Here is a 14,057-nt window from a genome sequence, read left to right on the forward strand (position 1 = left end):
CAGCTGGTGCGTCCCTGTGACATCACCCACTGACCTTAATTGTATAAGCGTGTGGCTTGTGAACCACGCGAGCTTTTCTCCTCGGCATTCCGACATTGCTCCTCCTGCGGGTAAATTAAGGTTTGGTCTTTCCCTGTCCATTTTCGGTTTTTTTCCTGTGCCGATCCCTGCAGGTGGGGCTTCCCGGTCCCGCTTCTTATTCTCCCCAGGACACAACCCCCCACCAAGCTGCCTTGGGGCATTTCATTCCATTGCGTTAGGTTTCTACCTGCATCAACGGTTGTTTCTTCAGTTTGTTGTCAGCTGACGTCCTCTTTGGAGTCCTCTCTGGACCTAGATAGGAAGTCTGCCGTTATGTTATTTTTCCCTGGGCAGTGTAGTATTATGAAATTTAAAGGGTTGGAGCACTAGGGTCCCATCTTGTGATACGGGCATTATCTGTTTTGGTTGAGCTTAGCCACTTCAAGGGGGCATGATCTGTTACTAATGTGAATTCTCTTCCCATCAGGTAATACTTGAAGAGCTCCACAGCCCAGTGGATCACCAGACATTCCCATTCTATGGTGGCATACCTTGTTTCTGTGGGCAGTAGCTTTCTACTGACATAGTTGACTGGCCTCTCCATTCTGGTGTCTTCCTGGGTTAACATAGCCCCTAGTACTGTTTCAGAGGCATCGGTCTGTAAAATAAAAGGTTTTTGGAAGTCAGGGGCATGTATCACTACTTCTTCACACAAGGCCTTCTTTAATAGGTCAAAATTCCGTCTCATTTCATCTGTCCACTTTATGCCTCTTGTTTGTGTGCTTCAGAGAGGGGTGCCGCTAATTTGGCAAATCGGGGAACAAACCGCCTGTAGTAATTAGTTAAACCTAAAAAGGATCGTAGTTGTTTGGAGGTTCGTGGCGCCTGAAATTTTCAGATAGTTTCCACTTTGTCATAATGGCTGCATTGTGCCTTGTCCAGACAGAAAGCCAAGGTATTTAGTCTGTTTCTGGGATAGTGCACACTTCTTCGGGTTTGCTGTCAGACCCGTTTTCCTTAGTTCTGTGAGCACTGCTCATAAGGCTTTTTTGTGCTGTGCCCACTTTTGGGTGAATACCACTATATCATCGATGTAAGCCATTGTGCATTCAGTATGTGGGGCCAATATCTGATCCATCAGGCGCTGGAACACTGCAGCCACCCCGTGGAGCCCAAATGGCATACGAACGAATTCATATAGTCTCCATGGTGTCCTGAAAACAGTTTTGTGTCAATCTCTGTGCACCACTGGGATTTGCCAGTATGCCTTTGCCAGGTCTAAGGTTGAGATATACTGGGCATTGCCGATGCTTTCCACCAGCTCTGTGACATGGGGCATGGGGAATGCATCAAAGATTGCTATGGCATTTAGTCACTGGTAATCAATACACAATTGTAAGGAGCCGTCGGGTTTCGGCACCGGAACCAGGAGGCTACGCCATGGATTATGGGAAAGGCGTATGATTCCATTTAATCATCTTGCTGATCTCATTTTGGATCTTGCCGGAAAGATGCTGAGACACCGGCCGCCATCTTTCTCACACTATGGTACTCGGGGGTGTTTGTATGGAGTGATAGACTCCTCAGTTCTGGTTCTTCTTTGAACACATCATGGAATTCTCCTATTAGAGCTTTCACCTCAGATTTCTGCATCTTGGATAGCTCCCTTCCAATCTGGATCTGTCTTTCTGGTGTCCCCTCAGCATGGCGAGGGGTCCCCTAGGGGTTGGATCCTCACCGTCCTTCCCAGCCAATGCACCAATTTATACCTGCCTTTCCTCGAATGTCTGCTCACATGCCGCCTTGGCACGCGCTGTAGAGGATGTCTATTCTCTCGCTTCGTGGGTTCCCTGCGACAAACTTGTGTTGTCTCTCTGGCTTTCCCTGAACCCTCTTGCCATGTCTTTGAATGTTAAGTCAGTATGGGGTTCAGCCTCGAAGTTCCCATCAGGAAGGACCACTCTGCTCACGGGATGTTCATGGGGCTCCACCTCCCCTACACCCCAACCTTACACCAACCTCTGATGGGATGCCTAGTCTTGAAATGGCCCCCCTCTGGTATGGATGTTCCTTGCATGCTCTCTAGATGATATTCCTCCTTTTCCTTGGGGAAGGATGTTCAGTCACCACAGGTCCTTGATCTGAGCTCTCTGTAGAGCAGGGGTAAAGAAAACAAAATGAAGAAAAGAAGAAAAAGGAAAATGCAGGAGAAAGCCCAAAGAACCTTCCAGTCCAGCGTCCTAATGACTGGCTCTGCAAGCCCTCCTGCCTGTGCTTGGCAGTCCTCCTCCGATGCTGGTCCCACGGAGTCCCCTTATCCTTCCTGCCCCCAGCCTAGCTCCCCAACCTGGTACCTGAGGGTGATCGTGCAGGGCGACTTCTGATCCCTCGGAATCGGCTTCAGCCTCCCCCTCCACGTCACCATGCTCGTTGTGCCATTGTCCGGTGGCTTCACTGCCATGTGTCCCTGGCAGTTTTAGGGATGCATCACCCCCAAAGCTCTTCCCTTTTTGGGGCTCGATTCTAGTGCCCCAGCTGGGGAGATCCCTTGCAGCCTCTGCTGCCGCTCGCTGTCCAGGCAATCCCTGCCTGCACTGGCTCCGTCCCTTGCCAGTGCGGAGAGCCTCTGCCTCCTCACTCCCTCTCTCCGCCATACTGCCAGCAGCCGCTTTTATCCTTGCTGGCTGGTGCAGCCCTGTGACGTCACCTGCCAGCCTTAATTGTATAAATGTATGGCTTGTGAACCACGCGGGCTTTTCTACTCAGCATTCCCGCATTGCTCCTCCTGCGGGTAAGTAAAAGTTTGATCTTTCCCTTTCCATTTTGGGGTTTTTTCTTGTGTCGATCCCTGCGGGCGGGGCTTCCCGGTCCCGCTTCTCATTCTCCCTGGGACACACAAACTTGCCCAGTGAGCTCTTCACCCCCACATCCAAATCATTAATAAAGATGTTGGAAAAGTACTGGACCAAGCACCGACCCATGCAGGACACCACTGCCCACTTCTTGCCGGGGTGACACAGATCCGTTCACTACAACTCTCTGGATCCTATCCTGCAGCCAGTTTCTCATACACCTGACTGTCTTAGAGTTAAGGCCACAATCCTCCAATTTTCTCACGTGGACATTGTGCGATACTAGATCAAAGGCCTTTTGGAAGTCTAGGTATGCAATGTCAACCTGCTGTCTCATGTCCAGGTGGCAAGTTACCTGGTCATAGAAGGAAATGAGGTTGGTAAGGCAAAACCTGCCCTTGATTTCCATTGCTAATCTAACTTCAGTTGCTGCTTAAAGCCTGTCTTATCTGTTCCCTGCAAATGTGGGCCATTCTGGAATAGTCTTCCTTGGGGTCCACCCTGAGCTTCCACTGTTTATAAGCCTCTTTCTTCTTTCTTAAGAGGACTGTGATTTCCCTGTTTAGCCAAGAGGGTTTCCCAGCCCTTCTGTGACCTTTTCTCTGCATTGGAATGGACTTAACTAAAATAGACCATTATGATTCCAATGTAAAAAATACACAATAACGATTTTTTCCAAGGCAAAAAAGACATAATAATAAAAAAAAATAATGAATCAAATCACTGTCCCTGATTTCGGCTGAATCCAAATCAAATACAGCCCGTTTCACACACCCCTTGTAGTTATTTAAGGAAACTGACAAGTTTCAAGGGGAACCCTATGAAACGCTTAATCAAGGTGTAGGCATGTATAAAGTGCAATTCAGGGAAATATGGTGCATGGTCCAAATAAAACTTAGTGCACATAAGTACCTGAACTACCTAGACATTTGTTGGGCAAATAATCCTAACAGCTAAATCCTTCATTCTTTCATATTTTGTGTAAAACTATTTTTTAACATAAGAACTACAAAGGGAAGTTAAAGCTATTTTCTATTAATTAAACAATTAGAACAAATCAGTTCCAAGAAATAAAGACTGGAATATTTTTCTTTCCAAGCATCAAAGGATTGATGCATTTTTTTTAAACAACATTTATTTTTTCTGCACTTCTTTCTGGGCAGAAGCAAAAGCCCAAGATGATGTTAAGAACAGTTGCTTTAAGAGGGCAAAGTCCAGAAAAACATTGAATAATCTTATTGAATTCAATGAGCACTGTAGATACTCAGTTGGCACGTCTACACATTCATTAATGTGCAGTAGTTACTGCATATTTAGTTTGGCACTTGCTTAATGAAATACTACATAAATGTTCAGTAACTACAGTTACAGTGCAGTAGCACCAGCATATGGGTCTTTTAGTGATGCTTACTGCACAGCAACCTAATACTACTGCAAGTAGTGTATTAGCACATTTTGTGCCCAGCCACTACTTCACAGTATTATTAAGCTACTGCACATTAAGCGTCTTGTGTAGACACGCCCAGTATCTAAAGAATTGGGCCATGTTATTTCCAAAGTGGTAACCAGGAAATCATGGAAATTTCATGTGAAAGACATGAGATTTCTTTCCCAATTAAGTCCAAACATCTGAACCATACTGCCAAACCTTTGAAAGCCTTCCCATCAAACATGATACCACAAAGAACATTAAGAAAGGGGAAGTAATACCGCAAGCATCTCAGCACATGCTAATTCAGAATTGAAGCTATTTCCTAACTGTATGCCTTTAGATCCGAATTCAAGTGCTTACTTAGAAAAAACATTCACTTTTACAATGGAAATTTCACCAAAGGGGATAGGATGGAAGAGCTCATTATAAGTAAAAGCTTATTAATGGATGTCTTCAAGGTAATTTTTAAATTGTAGTTTTTGCAGAAGTAGTTAATACATGCAAAAAAGTATTCTTTTTAGTGTTAAGAGAGCATCAGGTTTTTAAAATAATTTATTCACAAATCAAGTTATTTCTCAGTCCAGAATCATAAGCTATTTAAAAAGGAAAAAGTGAAAGTTTATTGTCAGCAATCTGTCTAAATATTGACATGATAAAATATTTTTTTAAATTAATCTTTTATCATATTTTGAAAGCTGAACTAAATTTTCTTTCAATCTAATAAACCAAATTTCTGTGGACATTTGCTAGAATAATTAATGCATTCAGAAAGAAAGTTGAGCAATATCCAAAATCAAAAGAAACTATACATACTAGCTATAAGAAGAATGAAGGATATTAAAAAGAGAAATCTTCCATATTTAGAATTACTCTTTGGTTTGAGAAGTAGAATTATCCAACTCAGCTAAGATTTTCTATACTTCAATCTTTCTTTGAAGTATAAGGTCTCCCAAGTGTCATTAGAGCTATAAGTTTGTTAAGGTTTAATCTAGTAATATACCCATGCACAAGTGCAATGAAAATGTTGCCTTTGTTTTTAAATGGACTTTGGAAGGTATTTGCAGATTCAGTGCTTACTCACTGCTTCTTTAAGATACAGAGGCCAAGCCACGAAGTGCTTGTACAGTACACAAAGAGAACAAAGAGCTGAATTCAGTTCCAGAATTTGCTGTGGAATTCTATTTCCCTTTGCTTGTCTAACTGATGGGTTTTTAATGGTCTAAGGGCAGCATTGGCCCGTATGTGCAGATGGCAATTCTATTCCTGAATGTAATATTTGCACATATGTCTGCATATACCTGACTGCAGGTCCCAGAAACAAAGTGCTGGAGGTGGAGAAGGTCTGTCCCGTGATTTAACCCAAGTAGCTGAATGGTTGGGGCACTCCTCTTCAAACTGAGCCGCTGACTCTTGCTTTTAATAACCGTTGAAAAAAGTAGATGTCAGGGGAAACTTCTGCCTAATAGCAGAGTTACAGGCTTGAATCTAAGCTCCCTTCCAGTAGCAATGACCTACAGATTCTTCAGCTCAGGGGTGGCTAACCTGCAGCTAGCACAGGTGCCAAAAGTAGCATGGACAGTCCTTGCATGTGAAATAATGGGAACGGGACAGGCAGCAGAAAGATGATAGGGCAGGAATCAGAAAGCAGGGCAGCAAATCAGGCAGGGAACATGGGGAAAGAAGCAGAAAGCAGAGCAGCAGTTTGGGCAGGAGAACAGGAACAGAGTAGCAATTGAGAGGGTACAAGGTTAAGCTCTGGCATGCCTGCTAAAAATGTCATCCCCCACTGCTGTAGCTTGTGCTCTTCCAATCATGCTCAAATGAGAGAGCCACTATCCTCCTTCTGAGTTTGTGAGCCCTGCTACACATTCAAATTAAAGCTAAGTAGAAATCAGCTATTTTCAAGTACTAACTTTGTAGCTGCTTGCCTTTTTTTTTGCTAGATAGTCATTTTTATGGTGTGATAATTAGTTTGCATGTGTGGCTGGTCTAAATTTACTGAGCCATTAGGCAGTTAATCGTGTGATATATGTAACATATAGCAAGGACCTATTGGCCTTGTCACACAGGCCCCTTACCATGTCTTATATTTAGATCATAGTAAGCATTACTATGGCTTATTAAGTTTTCTGGGCAGTCATACAGTAATGCGTACTATGATCTAGATATAACACATCTGGGAAGCTAACATGTCTGGAAGCTGTTTGGAAGACTCCAGTGTTGTAGGAGGGCTGGGATTAACAAAGAGCTGTTTGTCAGTCCCAGACTCGGCACTGCAATGGAAGTGGTGAAGACTGCTTGTATTATCTCTCTGGTGCAGTCCCACAATACCTGAACACATGTTACTTAGCACCATTAGGAGATACTCACTCATCAAATGAGCTTTAGTTAAAGCACCCCTGCCGCTATTTTTAAGTGCAGGGATGCCAAAACACAAGATGCTCCAGGGGCTCTAATTAGAGTGGCTCTTCGCTCCCAGAGCCCGGCCCTCAACTCCCAGAGCACCTGTATAAATGCCCCATGTGCCCGTGTATGTGTCCACCAAGCTGGAAGCCTGAATAGCTATATGCATGTAAGTGCCAATATTTTTCACTTAGATACTGAAAGGGAAATAGAATTCTACCCTTGGTATATAAAAAAAAATGTACATGTAAGCCTGGACAGCACTTAATGCATTTAATTTTGGTTGATGACACATGAACCTTAAAATATGTAACAGTCTGGTTTGGACAAGGAGCCAAAAACTGGATTCTTACTTGAATTCTTTAAGTGTGAAAGGTGGGCTGTAGATTTCACAAGAACAGCAGGTGAAATACTGTCTCAAGTGAAGTCAGTGCGGGATTTGCCATTGATCTCAGCAGAGCCATATTTCACCCAGCATCTTTTGTAAGATTTCCAATACTCCCTACGTACAGCTAGATGGCAAGCACTATGCAGACAATCTCAGTGCCACCATTTCCACCTTCAGACTCAGTAATCACAGCAAAATACAGAATGGAAAATATAAAAATGAATAAATGCTTTACTACAAGCAAGGGCATTGGTTGTCACTATGTTGCATACCAACCTCTGGCTTCTTTACTGTTCATTCCAACCAGGAACAGCACACACCAACTTCAGATGCTTCCTCAGCCTGATGAAGGGTATTTGTACCCTATAACAGTGGGCCTGATCGGGGCCAATCTCTGTGTGGCCCGCCCACCTGATTCTGGGTTAACTGCCCATGTTCTTGCCCGCCACACCTTGTTGCTGTCATTAATTAATGGATGTTAATTAAGCGGGAGGCTGCCCATTTACTGCCCCAATGCCAGGGGGCGCTATCTGCAGCTCCTTTCCTCCCCTACACTGCAGCCCAAGCCTCACAGATGGCATCACGATGTTCCTTTAATCACTGGCCCCCACAATGGGCCCCAGAATCCTCCTATTGAACCCCACCTGCTTTCCTCTTCCTCAGGCAGCCTCTTCCACCATCATACCAGGCAGCATAGCTCCCTGAGCTGGTTCCCCTTCGAGTGTGGTCCCCCCACTGACACCTTTGGCTCATCTAGCCCTGGCCCACCTCCAGGCCAGTTGGGACCCCAGGCCTTCAGCTCTTGGGTGTCCCTTGCAGTGGGCCCCTGGCCCTTCAACCCTTCCGGTCCTGGCCCCAGCAAGGGCCAGTCAGGGGAAGCTCAGACAGGCCTGAGTCTATGGCCTTTTTCTCATTCTCCGAGGGTCCACCCTCTGGGCCCTCCAAACAAAGGGATAACCCACCCAGTCATGGGAGCTAGGGGTTAAGGCGCCCCAACCTGCCTTTCACCAGGGTGGTAACTTGCCTGGCATTTCCTGGGGGCTTCCATGCCACTGGGAGCCCTACAAGGCCACCCACTCCCAGCAGGGTGCAGTTTTAGGTCGTACTCAGGACCAGGAGCCTCCTATCTATCCCCTACAGCTCCTCCCTTACCTCCAGATGATATCAGCGGCCGTCTGGCCAGGCAATGTTGTTGCCTGGCCTCCAGCACCAGAACTGTCTTGTTTATATGGTCAGCCCTGAATCTAAAATGGCTGCCCTCATTAGGCACCTGTTGGCTGCCAGCTCCAGGCCCTTAAAGTGGCAGGCACACACAGTGTCCTGCTACATACCCGAAAGCTTGCAAAGAAGATTTTTGCCAACTATTTGAGGTGGTCTGATAAAATATATCAGATTTACACAAAGAACGTTGTCTGCCTTACTACAAGCAAGGCATTTTATTTCAATGTGAGTTTTCCTTGAGTACAACTAGAAATAAAACATTAAAAATGAACATGTAGAAACAAATACTTCATACACATGCAATCCAATCCAGAGAACTGTCCGTCTCACACAGACTTTGCCCAATAAATCTACATAAACAAGGCCATTCTCTTCCTCTTTGATTAGTGAACCCAGTAGGATGACAAAGGCAGGGCAATCTGGGAAGCAGCCTAGTGCCAACTTGTGCTATTGCATCATTATGGTTTCATTTTAAAATCAAATTACTTTCTTCCAAATATTTTAAGTTCCTCCCCCAACCCTTTCTCTTTGAAATAAGATGTTTTAACCAAGATAATTTTGGAAGGACATTGCTTTTAAGATAGTAACTACCAGAGCTTTGCAAAACTATTTTCCTCACACGCAACACAGCAATGAATGTCTCTTTCCACAGAGGTATCCCAACCAGAATCAAAGCTCAGTATAGAGATGTGATGTGTTCATTGATTTCTCAAGAGAAGGCATCCTGAGAGTTTTTATGATAACTAGCTGATTTTCATAAAACATAAATACATATTTATTACATAAAACAGCTAATCAGAAAATGAAAGTTAGTGTTCCTCCCCCCCTACTTAAACAATTTAACAGTAGCCATGACGATTACACTAGTCTCCTAATTTGTTTTGATTCCATTGTGCCTAGAAAATCCAAACCTCAAGGCAGAAGTATGTTGCTAGACTGCACTCTGGAGTCAATGTCTGGTCCTCATTCTCTTATCTGCCTTATAAAGATAAGTTCATCATGGGTGTAAGTATCACCCTGATTTCCTAGATGTAGTTTCTGGGAATTTTTACCCATGATAAATTTACATTAAAAAGTTCTCTCCTGGCTACAACCAGAAAGATACAATCATTTGCTCTTATTTCTACTCAATTCTGAGAGCCATCACTGTAAAATGAACCTTTTATCTAGCACAGGGGTATCCATCATATGGCCTGCAGTCCAGATCTGGCCCATGAAGGTGGATCATTTGGCCCATAGGACTTTTTGCTGGCTGAAAAAACCACTTCTTTGGGCTAGATTTGGCCCACAGGACTAATCACCTGCCAGAACCTCAGTGGTAGCTGTGTTAATTCCCGTGACTGCCAGAGCTGCTGTTTCAGTACAGCTCCAGAACCCACTGAATTAACACGAAGGCCTCCCCCTTCCTCCATTCCTCCCCACCTAATCTGCCTCTGAAATTGGAGGTTTTAGCTGCCCCTTGCAACTAAGATAGATGGCACTGAACGATACTGGGGTTAATTCTTTGGGTTCCTGAATCACAGTGAAACAGCAGCTCTGGCACCATTTAATACTGTCATATTAATACTGCCACTCATGAACAATGCATGCCCCCAGGGGCAACAGCAGTGGTGGTGGTTCCGGTGGGGTCATGGCAGCAGTGAGTGGGGAGGGGAGTGGGGTTGTGAGCACCGACCAGCAGTTGGCGACAACCCACATATGCCACCGGAAGCATTGGCGCTTTTCAGGGGGTGCACCACCAATCTCAGGGGGTGCACGTGCATGCATGCACCCCCTACATCTCACCAATGCTACCACTACTACTTACAGGTCATCCAGCCTGCAGGTAGCCCCAGACCAAAATTGGTTAAACATCCCATTTTGACATTAACCAAAACCAATAGTTTCAGTTTCAAGAAATCAGCATTTTTCAATGAGAAAACATTTTGCTGAAAAATTCCCAGTCAGCTCTATTCAATGCTTTTAAAATGTGAAAAAATCTATATCCAGCAATGGCCATAAAAGAAATGAACCTAGCAGGCTATTTCAAGATAATAAAATGACATCCAATCTGGTAAATGTTGAAATATCAGAGGAAAGTTAACACTTTTTAGCACATTTAAAAACCTTTATGCTCAATAGCAATCTGGTATTTGCTTCAGATAGCATGGGACAAATGAGAATTCTGTTAACATATCAATAGAGGAACATTAAAATTCATGAAAACTCCTGTATGCTTCCTATCAGATACACGTGGATATTCATTGTGTATAAAGAACTTTTGTCTCCTATGTCTGATTTGAATTTTTTTCAATTATTTCCTTCATGAGCAAGCATTTTCAGTCTCCATTAGCATTTTTAGTGTCTTCTCTTTTACCATTTCCCCATGTCTTTGCACTCTCACCTATTTATTATACTAATTTAAAAAGGAAAATCAGTGAGGGAAGAATAGAAAAGATTCATGTAACTCAGCTAATAATATCAGCTTTTCACCAGCAATATTCCATATTTTATTTTTAAGCCCCACACTTTGCTATAACATTTTAATAGAAGAAAAATGCTTTTTGCAAAAATTACAGGGGTGTAGGTTGTAGCCGTGTTGGTCTAAGGACATAGGCAGACAAGATTCTTTGGGTGAATCTGATATCTTTTATTAGGCTAACTTAAATGTGTGAAACACTTCCCAGAGACGAGCCTATGAATTCCATTTCATCAACCTCCTGGATACTAAAAATCATGGACTAAATATAGACATTGGATTTATGACATGTAACCTGCCTGACATCTGACTCCCCAGGTACTTCTCCACTATTCATCCCCATTCTCTCCCCACCGCCCAGCCTCTCTCTCACCCATTGACTCCTCAATCTACATCTTCACTGACTGCACATCTTGTATCAGCCTATCAGCCCAGTCTCTGGCTTCTTTACTTTTTATTCCATCCAGGAAGAACACATACCAACTACTGAAATTTCCTTAGCCTGACGAAGGGTTTTTTAACCCAAAAGCTTGCTTAAAAATTGTTTTCCAACTATTTAAATTGGTCTAATAAAAGATATAAGATTCATCCAAAGAACCTTGTCTGCCTTAGTAAAAATTAGACATTTTGGTTAAGTGCAGATGTTCAGGGGGGTTAAGAAGAGGTTAGATCATTTTAAAATGGCCACCTGTGACAGGGCACTGTTTGTGCTTGCCACTTTAAGGGGCTAAAGCCAGCAGCTGGCAGGTGCCTGATTAGGGCAGACATTTTGGATCCAATGTTGCTCATATGAACAGGGCATTTTGCTGCTGAAAGGCAGGCAACAACATTGCCTAGTTGCAGGTATCAACTGGAGGTAAGGAGAGGAGCTGCTGAGGATAGATAGGAGGCTCCTGGTCCTGGGTACGATCTAAAACTGCCAGAAGTGGGTGACCTGGTGGGGCTCTCAGTGGTGCGGGAGCCCCCAGGAAATGCCAGGCCAGTTACCACTGCGGTGAAAACCAGGTTGGGGCACCTTAATCCCAGCTTCCACCTTTGGGTGGGTCAAGACATCAGAGGTAGAGGGGGCCAGGCATGACTACAGCCACCTGAGCCCATCCGAGGAGGGAAGTCCTGAGACCCTGAGCAGATGGAGCACTGTGGAGCCCTGAGTAGAGCGGGCATTATTTAAGATCTCAGGGTAGCACCATAACCTGCTGCTCCAGGGGGGGAGTAATAGTCCCCAGTGAGACCCTGGAGCACCAGTCATGGTGTGAGTCACCCCATCTCCCCACATCCAAGAGGGGGGACCCAGAAAGAGTGTGGGGCTAGTGAGGCCAGAGGTAGAGTGTCCCCTCAACTGGTCCATACTGGGGCCAGGACCTAGAAGATCAAAAGGGCCAGGTGCCCACCGAGAGGGGCACCCAGAGTTGTGGGCCTGGGACCCTGCCTGGCCTTGGAGGTGAGGCCAGGGCCTGTGTGGCCAAAGGTCCTGAGTGGGGACCAAGCCCGAGAGGGAAGCCAGATACAAGGAGCTCAGCAGCCTAAATGAAGGTGGTGTAGGCCGCCTGAGAGGAGAGATCAAAGGAGGGTCCTGCCAGGAGGATTCTGGAGCCTACTGTGGGGCTGGTGTGACTGATAACATCTGGATGCTATCTGCGAGGCATGGGCTGTGGTGTAGGGGAGGTACAAAACCACAGAAAGTGCCCCCTGGCATCATGGCAAGAAATGGGCAGCCTCCCGCTTAATAAACAACAATTAATAAATTGTTGTTTATTAGGCATGGCACATGAGAAGGCGGGTGGCTAGCACCAGAACAGGTGGGTGGGCCACAGGGAAAGTGGCCCAGACCAGGGCCCCTGTAATACCACCCAATCTAACTTAGTTCACCCAGGTACACTTAGACCTTACACTTAGATCCAGCCTCAGTGATCAGAAATCCGTTTAAACCCGTAACAGTACAGAAGTTCTGTGCACAGAGACCAGTCTAAAAATGTTGGAATTTAGCCTAAGATAGACCTGGATTGATGTACACTCAAACTTAATTGATCTAGGTTAGACTGGTGCATTGAATTTCACTACAGTTACCTGTGAAGCCCCAGACCTGGGAAAGCCAAGTCACTGGCCGCAATCTCAGAGCTGTGCTTTCCTACCCACTGGTACCAGGCTATTTTTAGCCCTCTAGTCCTTTGCCCCCTTCCCACGGACCAGCCAGCCTCCACAAACCATCCATCCCATAAACTTCTTTGGGTTCTGGTTTTACAAGTGTTGGCTGATGGCAGGAGCCAAGGAAGCAATAGTGGTCAGGGGAGGGGTTGGAACGATGGGGGTATAGGTTTGCCAGGAGAGTGAGGGGGCTCAAAATAGCGCTTGTTCCCCCCAAACCGCCCAATGGAACCCATGAGCCCCCCTCAACCCCCAACCCCACCAAACCTCCTGAGGGCCCTGCAAAACCACAGACCCTCCCTGCTCCCCCAATCAATTTCAATTTGTACAATTTCATATCATTTAAAAATACAAGAATCCATGTATGCTTATAATGAAATAGGATGAACCATGGATTTCTGGTAAAAAAAAAAAAAAAAAGTGGGTAAAAAGAAGCACTTGTTAATAGGATAAATTTATTCATACTGTTTTTCTAGTTTTTTATTGGGATATAAATTGCATTTTGTATCTAAAGATTGGCATAATTTACCCTTATAATCTCTATCATATTCTGTTTTTATCACATTATTTCCACTTTAACTTAAATGGAGGTTAATTAAGGATGGCCTATCTATAAATCCATTAAGGATGGCCTCTTTAATAAACTTTTCTAAGATCTTCCCTAGGAAAGAAGTCAGGCTGATGGGCCTATAGTTTGCCAGATCCACTTTCCTCCCTTTCTTAAAGATAGGCACCACATTGGCCTTCTTCCAGTCTTTGGGCACTTCACCAGAGCCCCAGGAGTTCTCAGAGATCCGTGCCAGGGGCTGGGCTATGATGCTCACCAGCTCCTTGAGTACTCTGGGGTGTAGATTGTCAGGGCCAGATGACTTGAAGGTATCCAGCCTCTCAAGGTGTTCCTTCATGAGGTCAGCATTGATGGAGGGCAGGGGATCCCCCTCAGCCGGACCTCTGTCCCGTAGCGGGCATGGGCATCCCATGGGACTGGTGAAAGACTGAAGCAAAATACCCACTTAATAGGTTGGCTTTTTCCTGGGCATCAATTGTCAGTTGCCCCATCTGGTTCAGCAGGAGTCCAATGTTGCCCTTGCTTTTCCTCCAGCTCCCCACATATCTGAAAAAGGACTTTTTATTGTC

The 14,057-nt window shown here is 44.9% G+C and overlaps 1 protein-coding gene across 6 annotated transcripts in view; it reads right to left on the bottom strand.

Annotated features, from left to right (window-relative positions):
* Window positions 1-14,057, bottom strand: part of ATP2B2 (ATPase plasma membrane Ca2+ transporting 2) — a 744,290-nt gene that overhangs the window by 488,307 nt on the left and 241,926 nt on the right. The window lies entirely within an intron of this gene.

Source organism: Gavialis gangeticus, unplaced genomic scaffold (assembly GCF_001723915.1).
Source record: "Gavialis gangeticus isolate Ggan-Ray unplaced genomic scaffold, GavGan_comp1, whole genome shotgun sequence".
NCBI lineage: Eukaryota > Metazoa > Chordata > Crocodylia > Gavialidae > Gavialis > Gavialis gangeticus.